Below are 10,442 nucleotides of genomic sequence, written 5' to 3' on the forward strand. Positions count from 1 at the left end.
ACCCCGACACTCGCCCGCCCTCGTGGGGGCACGAAGGGACCCCCTCCTCATCCTCTCCGACAGCCTTGGGAGGGTCCCTGACACCCACCCACCCTCTTGGGGTCTGATGGGATCCCCCTCCTCATTTTCCCCGACACCCACCCACCCACGCACCCACCGTCATGGAGGTCTGAGAGGATCCCCCTCCTCACCCTTCCCGACACCCACCTTCCCCTATGAGAGTCCCTCCTCATTCTCCGCGACACCCACCCAGCCTCATGGGGGTCCGCGGGGTTCAGCTCTGGTTAACCCCCCACCCACTAAAGCCCATCTCCAGAAGCAGTTGCTGATTCATTCGATCCCAGCTCCTCTGGTTTTTGGGGGGCAGGAGTCTCAATCCGCAGTGTTTTCTGTGTGCATACAGCGTTTTTCCATAATGGAGTTATGTCTTGGCAGAGCGACGCTCTGAATATTTAATTCAGTCAGTGAGGTTTTCTTCCCTGTCTTTGGAATGAAAAAAACCCCCAACCTATGTCTCCTCCTTCCTCAGCCGCAGGCCTCTATCTCCAATACTGCATTCCAAATCTTTCCCTTGGAAGAGTTTTCTGAAAAAAAAAAAAAAAAAAAAAAGCAAGCTCCTTTATGAGATGCTTTGTGTAATCCTGGGTAGATGCTGAGCAATCTTTGACATAATGAATAGGTACAAAATATTTTCTGTCACAGGGCGGGGTATTTGCTCCCTCAGCCACCTTTGGTCCCTATGGTAGGAGATGATGAAACACTAGTTGGTTTTTGTTGGTTTGGTGGGTTTTTTTCGGCCAAATTACTTGTATGTTGGTGTTTCCTCACTCAGATGTGGATGAGCTTGGTGATAAGGCTGCTGTTTAAATTTTTTACCTGTACATTGTCAATTTCCTTTAGTCTGTTCCTTGAATCATTCTCTTTTTATTTTGTGTTTTTGGGGTTGAAACAGCTCTTCTCATATCAGGGATTTGGGGAGCACAAGTTCAACTTGATTATTTATTATTTTTTGGGTAAGTCACCTGATCTGCTTGGTAAGGTGCTATTTGGCCAGCCATTTTATGAGGATTTTGGATGAGAGTCATGTGTAGAAAATGCTGGGGGTTTTTTTGGGGGTTTTGTTTGGTTGATTTTTTCCCAGGTATTTGATAACAGGAATCTTAAATATTAGCAATGCATTTGCAAAATCCTTGGTTTGTTTACCTGTATTTCTGAGCTTCAGTATTGTGAAGCTTTTCAAATACCTCCATGGAAGGTTGTGGCACCTGCTGCAGATCTTAAATCTCAGCAGCTCTTCGTTTACACGTGGATTTCTTGTCTCTTCTAGCTGACATAATGTCAGATATCTGCTTCCTCTAGCAATTTTTTTTCCTTCTCAGCTAATCATCTGTTTTTATACTGGAAGGTTTTGAATAATTCCCAGTCATAGCATCAAACCTAGGGAGGAGAGAAGGGATTCTGTGGGTACAGCACAGCAAAATCCTCCTGACGGAATATTCCCAGCCGTGCTACTGCTGCCTCAGCTGGGGCTTAGTGCTGGGTGGGAGCTGATTTGAATCCAGGGCCGGGCTGGCAGCTGCAGGGTGGGCTCCAGCCCTGCCTTTGTCTGGGATGCTGGGCGATGACTCCGTGCCGGCTCCGTGTCCGCGCATCCCGCGGGTGCTGCAGCGTGGGCATGCTCCGACACGGTGCTCCGTGAGTCTGCCTCTGATGGAGACACGTCCCTTCCTGGATTGAAGCTCTTCAGATGTCTCTGTCATGATGTCATTCCCTGTAATTTTTTATTTTTTTACTGCCCGAAGGATGCAGAGCTCTCATTCTGAGTGGCTCCTGGAAGAATAAACACCCTCATAATATTTGGAGAAAACTGCAGAAGAATCTGGTGTTGCAAAAAGGGAGCTGGAGTGGGCTCTGCTCACACCTTGTTGTTCTTTGTCTGGAAGGTTAAGGGAGCTGCAGAAATAAAAGTTTTTAGGGTAGCAGCTTTCATAACCCAGGAGATCTTTGTACAACTGTTGCGCTGGATTGCTGCATTCGCTTCCTGTTTAGCTGAAAGGTTCTCTGCCCTGTTGGAAAGCCATAATTAAAGATATCCTCTTGCTGCTGGTGGGGAGGCTGAGTGCTCTGGATTCATTTACATCCAGGGACTTCAGGATGACAAATGAAATGGTACAAAGGGCTGCGATGGCCATTAGCTGCCTCAGCATCCAGAGCTGGCTGCTGGCAGACCTGCGCTGACTGTTCACAGCCTCGCCTATAAACGTGTGTCTTGTGGCTGAGGAAATCTAAACTGCAGTTCCTTACTGGGCAGGCTTTGCAGCCCTTCCATGGGAGGTCTGGAAGCATCCCCGGGTGTTTTATTTCCATCTGAAAGTGGGACTGCACAGTGGATGCAGTGTGTGCTTTTCTCCGCTCTCCTCAGCCATATTGTGGGAGTTCAGTGCCGTATCCCTCAGCATTCTCATGGACTGCAGTGGCTCTGCCTCGTGCTGTTCATCACTAGCTGCAGATGCGCTTTCCCCAGCTAAGATGCTGATTTTCCTCGCTCCTCGATCCCCAAAATCTCCTTGTCTCTGGGGTTTGTGTCCCCCACGCCCCTCCCAGGCCCAGCCTGGGGACTTGCTGCATGTGCTGTGGGTGCATCACGAGCCTGCAACATCATCCGTGCTCAGCCAGAGGAATCTTCTCCTCTCTTTCCATCTCTATTTTTTTAAACTTTTACAGGGATACAGCACTGGCTGGCTAGCAAGAAGGCAGCTTCACCAGCACTCTCCTTAATTGAATTACTTTTCTCAATGATTGAAGATTATACAGAGTTTAGCAGTTTTAAAAATGCTAATCTTTGCTAAAAGGCAGGGAGAGCTCTGTGCTGACGGATTAGATAGAGCTATTGTGTGTGGGGAAGTATGTTTCTTACTGCCTTTGATCTGCTTTTATCAGGTGATTTTCATCAGTCCTAATACCTCAAGTTTAAGGAATTCTGATTTCTGGGTCACATCAGGGAGTGGACACATCACCTACGTTGGGGTAGCTTGCAGTAAATATTATTCACATTCAAACATTAATAACCATTTTAGTTCTGCTTTGCATAGGAACACCTCTACTTCTTAATAAATGGATTTTTTTTTTGATTGAGTGGGCAGAACAGGATGCTGGGGCATCTCAACAGAAATATTTGTTCCTCATGTGAGTTTCTATTGCAGGTTTCATTGGCGAGCAGGTCTGAAGGGCACCGACATGTACAGAAAGCAAAAGAGCTCCCTGTTGTCTTTCTGCTGGCACTTCTGCATAAGATCTTGAAGGAAATTAGAGCCACTTGTGTTTTGTTTTTTTTTTTTTTTATCAGGAGCTGAGATTTTTAATATTGAAAACCCACTGATAAGTGCAGTGTAATAACTTTTGAAATATAACTGTTTGGAAAGCACTAATGAGCTGTTCTGTTGCATAATGATGTTGGTACAGGCACTGCTGAGCAGTGTGATGTGTCTCATTAGATAACTGGGGAGCTGCAGGTGCTTGGTGTGTAACGTGAGGCTGGTGTAACGCTGCTCACAGTAGGCACGCACTCTCATCCCTGTGCTACCTAAAACTCCCTTGTTTCGAAGGAATTCTCAGCTTGACAAACTCCAGAGAGCTATTACCTTGTTGCACTGGTGGTTTAAAAGCGTATCCCCTTCCCTCCTGTTAATTTCCTAATGTTGTGGTTTTCCTGTGGCTGGGCCTCCAGATATTTGGGGTTCTGTTTGGACTCTATGAATTTTCCATGAATTCTGAAATTTGGGCTTCACATCTGGAGGTGGCATATCAGCAAGGCATCCCAACAAAGGGGAAATGAGGGAGGAACACCAGGAAGCCTACATGGATGAACAAGGAACTCCTGGACAACCTCAAACCCAAAATGGAAGCCTGTACAGGGTAGAAGTGGGGACAGGTAGCCTGGGAGGAATGCAGTATGAATTTTCCATGAGTTCTGAAATTTGGGCTTCACATCTGGAGGTGGAATATCAGCAAGGCATCCCAACAAAGGGGAAATGAGGGAGGAACACCAGGAAGCCTACATGGATGAACAAGGAACTCCTGGACAACCTCAAACCCAAAATGGAAGCCTGTACAGGGTAGAAGTGGGGACAGGTAGCCTGGGAGGAATGCACAGAAATTGTCTGAGCAGCCAGAGATGAGGTTAGGAAAGCTAAAGCCCTGATAGAATTAAATCTGGCCAGTCATCAAGGGCAACAAGAAAGTATTTTGTAGCGATACAGGAAGACCAGGAAAAGTGTGGGGTCTCTCCGGAAGGAAACGGGAGACCTGGTTACCCAGGATATGGAGAAGGTTGAGGTACTCAGGGACTTGCTTTGCCTCAGTCTTCACCTGGGTTCTTCAGGGGTCAGTGATGGGATCAGCACTGTCGAACATCTTCGTTGGTGACAGGTCCCTTCCCACCCAAACCATTCTGGGGTTCTTTCACAGTGCAATGTGCTTGGTGTCTGATCCTTCCTCGCTGTCTTGAACTCCACCATTTCTCTTCTTTCTCTTCTCCATCTCTGAAAAATCCCTTCCTCCAGCAACGTGTGGAAGAAGCACAGAGAAAAAGACATCAGTGTTTTGCGGTGCCTGTTCTCACGGTGCCTTTTGATCCCTGTCTATTTGTGGAAGCCTCTGAAGGAGCTGTGCCTATTCTTGAAAGGAGCAATAGCTGTGCCTTTCTGCTCTCTGCTGTGCTTTTCTCTCTGCATCTCCGAAATAATTTGTGATTTGGAAGGAAATGATCATCTTTTCCCTCGATGTGACATAATGGATTTTCTATCTGCAGCTCTCGGGGTGGTGGTGGTACCTGGCACTGGATCCAGGTTCTGCAGAGCAGATGTCTGAAGGCTTTTGCTGAAGCTGTAAGTGGGACTAATGGAGAAACAAAGGCAGGGAAACTCATCTGAGGCCACCTTAGCAGGCGATGTGGCATTTGGGAATTATGAGAGCCAATAGCCATTTTTCTCAGCTTCAGTGATGGTTAAAAATCTGTCGTCTGTAATCAGCCTGTGAGGAAATAGCTGCTTTTTAGTTACCTGCTAATTTAGTCCAGATGTTTAAAGGCATTTTGTTGTTTTCATGCATATACAAGTACCTGTTGTGTACACTAATGATTGTAAAACCCCAAACCACCCAACCAAAACAAACCAGCTTTGAAACGTGCTTTGAAACGTGGCTCAGAAAAAACCACACTTTGCTGTCTCGACATGAATACCATCAGATTTTTCAAGTCAACCTCCAGAATTTACCGGTGAGGCCTGTAGCCTGTAAAAACAGTGACCTTGTGATGTATGAATGTTTCTGAACAGGTATGGAAATGCTGATGCATGTCTCCTAGTATGGAGCAAGGAAAAGACCTCTGAGATCATTGAGTCCAGCCCTTGGCTGATCAAGGACTTGATGATCTCAGAGGTCTTTTCCAATCTAGATGCTTCTGAGCTTCTATAAAAGCACTACTTTGAAAATTACAGATGCCATCAAAATGATGACGGGTTTGACACGTTAATATAAATTATTTATGGAAGTAGTTTAAATGAAAAACGCGTGTCTTGGCAAACAAACAGCAGCCAAAATGTGGACTTGCAGTGAAAGTCAAATTTTTCAGGTCTCTTTGCTTGATTTATTTGCTGAGCTCACACGAAGTTGAAAAGCTAAATGAATTCTTTGTTTTCCCCTCAGCATAAACCCAACTCTTCTGGCTCTAGTATAATGAAAGGCCCAGGGACAGTGAACAATTCCATCAATTATTTTATATCAGATATTTTCCTTTTATGTTCAAACCATGTCCTGGAATATTTGAGTGATATTAACTGGAAAAAATGACTTTTTTGTGTGTTTCAGTACTATTTAGCTCTTATCCAAATGAAGCCTAGTGCATGACAATAATAAAAAAAAAGATAATCTGGGAAGCAAATATCGTGTGAAACTAAATGTAAATAAATTCGGTGTGAGCTCTGAGTTGTCAAGCCCCTTGCCTGCCTCTGGCTGCCTCCTGTTGGGTCTGGCAAAAAGGAGTTCAGCCTTCCAGTTGGGAAGGAAGTCCTTATTCAGCTGTCCAGCACAACAGTGCATTTAATTAATTTGACTTCTTAGAGTGAGGGTGTAACTTCCCTTTCCTTGTTCGCAGTTCGCGCGTCCTTTCTGCTGGACCGCTGTAAACCGGGATGGGTCTGTGCTGCCAGGGTGCCAGGGTGTGCTTTTCCCAGTCCCTTGGACTGCGGCATCCCAGTGTGATCCTCACTGGTTTAGTCACAGCATGCACACAGGAAGCTGAGGAACACATCCTGGGGTGTCTTGGAGTTTGACTTTTGAAGTATTTTTATGAAGGCAAACACAAAATCCTTGAGGTTCTTGATAGTGATTAGAACCAGTTTAAGAGGGGATGTTCTCCAAAGGCCCTCTCCTTCTCCTAGGGCATTTTTGTCCCCGCTGGCACTTCTTCCTTTAGTCCTATCACAGAGACCAGGGCTGGAAATGCCACTCTTTGCTGCTTTGGAGTCTAACTGGGAACTCCAGGAGCAAATCCTGCTTGACCTGAGCTTCTTCTATGCCTGCAGATGCCTGGCTGAGCACAAGGCACGTGCTGATGTCACCCGTGTCAGCTGCTTCCATTTTAATGAGCAGGGATTTTGGGGCTCACTTGGAAGAGTCTCCATGCCTTGAGTAGCTGCCAGTATCCCCTGGAGATGCCACCCAGCTATTCCAAGATTCGCAGGCTCGTAGTGTTCTCTCATCCAGACATGTGTAGGTGTTACCAACACACAGAATTAAGGCTTTGCTTTAACTCTAAAGCATTTTTTCCCAGAATTGAAAGGGTTGGGAAGGAATACTGGAGCAATACTGATGAGCAGTATTTGGTCTTCAGACGTGGCCAGAACCAGGTGGGGCAGCTAAACTTGCTAATGAGAAAATGTCCTAACTTTCAGTTGGTCTTTTCTCTGTTTTGAATTGTGACCCTTTGAACCTCTGTATATTAACATTTGCACCATATAGACGAGTGCCATTTATCCTGCTAAGTGACTTTTCTTTAATGGTTTGCTTCTTCAGGAGCAATCAGCAATTGCTGCAGAAAAAACCAACCCACTCCAGCATTGCTCTAATTAATGCAGGGGCCAGTTTATTCCATTCCACTAAATGCTTCCTGCTGTGCTTCCTGTCCATGCCCCTGTCTAGGTTTGAGTTACAGCAAGTTAATTTTCATAATGTTCTTGATATGTGCAACACAAAGCGAAGGGGGGTTAAAGCTGGAATAGATGTGTAGCTAAAAGGAGAGGGGTCCTTGGAGGGTGCAGCATCCATGGCAAAGCTCCAAGCAGTGACTGATGCAGGATTGACAAGATGCCTGTCAGTGTGGTCTTTGCCAAGGGGTGTAGGTAGCTGCTGCTGGAATTGGGAAGAGAGAATTCCTGCTAACAGGTTGGGGCTTTGGCCCTGCAGAGGCTCTGGAGCTGCACAGGAGTGGGCAAACATCACTGGATTAATGAGAGTGCAGAAGTGTTTCTCTGCAGCTTCCTTTTTTTTTTTTAATGGAGATGTTGCCTTTTCTGGGAGTAGAAAACACTCATTCCTGTCCTCCTCTGCTGGTACAGAATTGGCTGTGAGAACCCTTAATGTCAGTGACAGGAAGATTTTTTTGAATGGCCTGATGGAAGGAAGGCTTAGCAGAGAAATCTGAACTGGCTGAGCACTGGAATCATCCAGTGGATGTGTGAGGTGGTGGAGGAGATGGAGAACATTGTCTCTCAAAGGAAGTTCTGACTCCTTTTTGACCTTCCTTGGCAGCACTAGGCAGGTCTTCATGCTAGAGGTTTGCTGCCTTCTTTGTCTTGTCTATAGTACCTGTTTATTTTTTTCCCTTTCCGCTTCCCTGTGCTTGCTTCTGGAGAAGCTTTTGGGCATTTTGTCCTTGGCTCACTCCAAGTGGCCGAAAATCACTTGTGTCCACATAAAAACCAGGATGGCATTACTCGAGCTGAGCTGTGCTGCTGGTTTGGATAATGCTGGAGGTGAATCCTTCAGCAGAGCAGCTGGACACAGCTGGAGGAGGGGCTGATGGCTGAAGACAGTTGGAGTATCATGACAAGGAAATCCCAACCTTTTTTTTTCCTTTTTTTTCCTGACCTTGTAGTGCTTTACAAAGAGGTTTTCACAGGGTTGGTCTATTCCACTCCCTCACTTCCAGACTCACTCACTGGCTCTTGTAATTTCTTCTCAGCTTTTCCAGCTGCCTCTTAATATTAAATATTTATGTATTCACATCATAGTTAGGTTCCTATTCTTTCTGTTCTTCCAGCTTCCCATTTTTCTTCCCTAGCTGAGTTACGTTTTTTCACTGGACAGTCATCAGAGTGGCTTTTATCCACCGCTGTACCACCACTGTCATGACCGTAATTCTTTCACTTTTTTTTTGTTTTTAGTTGGTCTTAAACCACAGTGTGACTTGGAGAAGAGGATGGCTTTTTGTTTCCCTGACACTGCATAAACAGTAGGCAGATCAAACACTCGTGTCCCATAAAATTGACCTCTTTATTTGGATGCTGTAGTGCAACAGCAGACTTGAAAAAAGCTTTTCCCAGTGAAAAAAGCTTTTCCAATCTTGACTCATCAGCTGGTTTGGTGTTAAAATATTTCCCCCCTCTCTGCTGAAATGTAAAGGGCTCATAGATTGCCGGTGTTTCTAGGCTTGGTGGACCCTGTACTGTCACAGTGAGTAATTTACAGTTAAAAATAAATTCCTTGGCCTTAGGAATTTTACATTTTCACTTGAAAATGCAAGAGAGATTTTAGGAAACTCAAAAGGAGCCTTGTGTGAATTACTACACATTCCCTCCAGTAAATCCTGCCATCTAGAGAAAAATTTCCCTGGGGAATTGTGTGGCTGATGTTTTGTCTGTGCAAGCCTTGCACAGCTGAGAGCAAGGCAGAGATGTGAGATCTGCCTTTGCCTGCCTGGTTCCAGATCCCAGGAAGAGCAAAGGCTTTTTAGCTTTACCTTTTGGAAAGTGGAGGAGGGGAAGCAGTGTCCTCTACATGAGATGTTTTTAAGATGTCTCAAAACAGCTCTGTGCTTTCCCCTGGATTTGGTGCTTCTCAGCTACTTGCCTAAAAACTTGAGTCCAGAGCCAACCCTGTGGTGCACTTAAGGCTGGTTTTTAGGTAGGGCAGCCTGAAGACCCCAAAATATTTTCTGTGTGCATTTATACAATGAATTGCTCAAGTTAGAAACAAGTCTTCGAGAGTAAATATTACAATTAAATAGGAACTTAACTAGTATGTGTCCTTAATAGAAAGGAATTGTTCTTCTGGAAAATACTGCTGGAGGAGAGTATTTATTTCAAGATACTGTATCCCAGTTGGAGTGTAGATAATTCTTCTCTAAAGAATTTTCTACTCCAAACCCAATTTCTCAAATAACCACTTTATTTTTTTTTCTGTAGTTGAACCCCACAATTCTCTCTGAAATATCCTTTCATCTAGAAAAGATCAGAATAAAACACCAACAAAACTTGTTCCATTTACTATTTGGAACCAAATTTCTACCTTTTAAGGACTAGCTATTTTTATTTTTAAAATTCTTATAGATGAATGTCAGACCTTGGGTTTGCAGACCCTGCATGACCTCTTTCCAAGGCATTTGTGAAGCACAGCTGGGAAGGAACGGGTTTATTGTCAGCTGGCTGAAACTCCATGTGGAGAGGTCAGTTAGGAAGATTTTAGAGGAAAAGAGGAAGATTTTAGAGGAGAAGTTTCCCATTGAAAAGCTGGGAATTGATGTAATGGTTTAAGATGCTTTAAGCTTGGAGTTCTTAACTTGCAGCCCAGGCAGTGCAGGCAGCAAGAGCTTTGAGTGTCTGGTGGCCTCTGTCCTGCCCCAGTTCCCAAGAGGAAAGCTGGGACAGCTCAGGAGCAGAGATGTGAAGGAGAAACAGATAGTGTGGTGTGAGGACATGCTTCCCTTGAATCCTCAGTTTCAGGGATTTGTAGCCATGTGCTGCCTGGACCCATACAGGTGTCTGAGGAGCCCAGAGCCTGCAGCTCCTTCAGCCGTGCTGATCTCAGTTTCTACACGGTTTGGGTTTCTGTTGCTAAAAAATAAATTGTGGTTGGGGTTTTTTTGGTGCAAAACCTCAGGATTCTGTGCTGCCCTTGCACACGCCCTGGTGTCAGTGTCCTATATTTTACACCAGCTGTTCTCCCTCTGCCTTGCTGGGGAGCTGCATCATGTGGACAAACCCGTGTGTGCTGGTGCAGCTCTGGTTATTTTTGCACCGGTCCCCAGGTGTTCTCCACAGCCATCCCTGTCAGCTCGGATCAGCAGCTGCCTGGAGGAGAGCTGTGCTTAATGAATGTACTCTGGGCAGGTTTTTCCCTACAAGCTGCCTCTTCATAAGCCAGGCTCCATCGACCGTCAATCAGGA

The sequence above is a fragment of the Corvus brachyrhynchos genome, unplaced genomic scaffold (assembly GCF_000691975.1).
Source record: "Corvus brachyrhynchos isolate BGI_N302 unplaced genomic scaffold, ASM69197v1 scaffold412, whole genome shotgun sequence".
Taxonomy (NCBI): Eukaryota; Metazoa; Chordata; class Aves; order Passeriformes; family Corvidae; genus Corvus; species Corvus brachyrhynchos.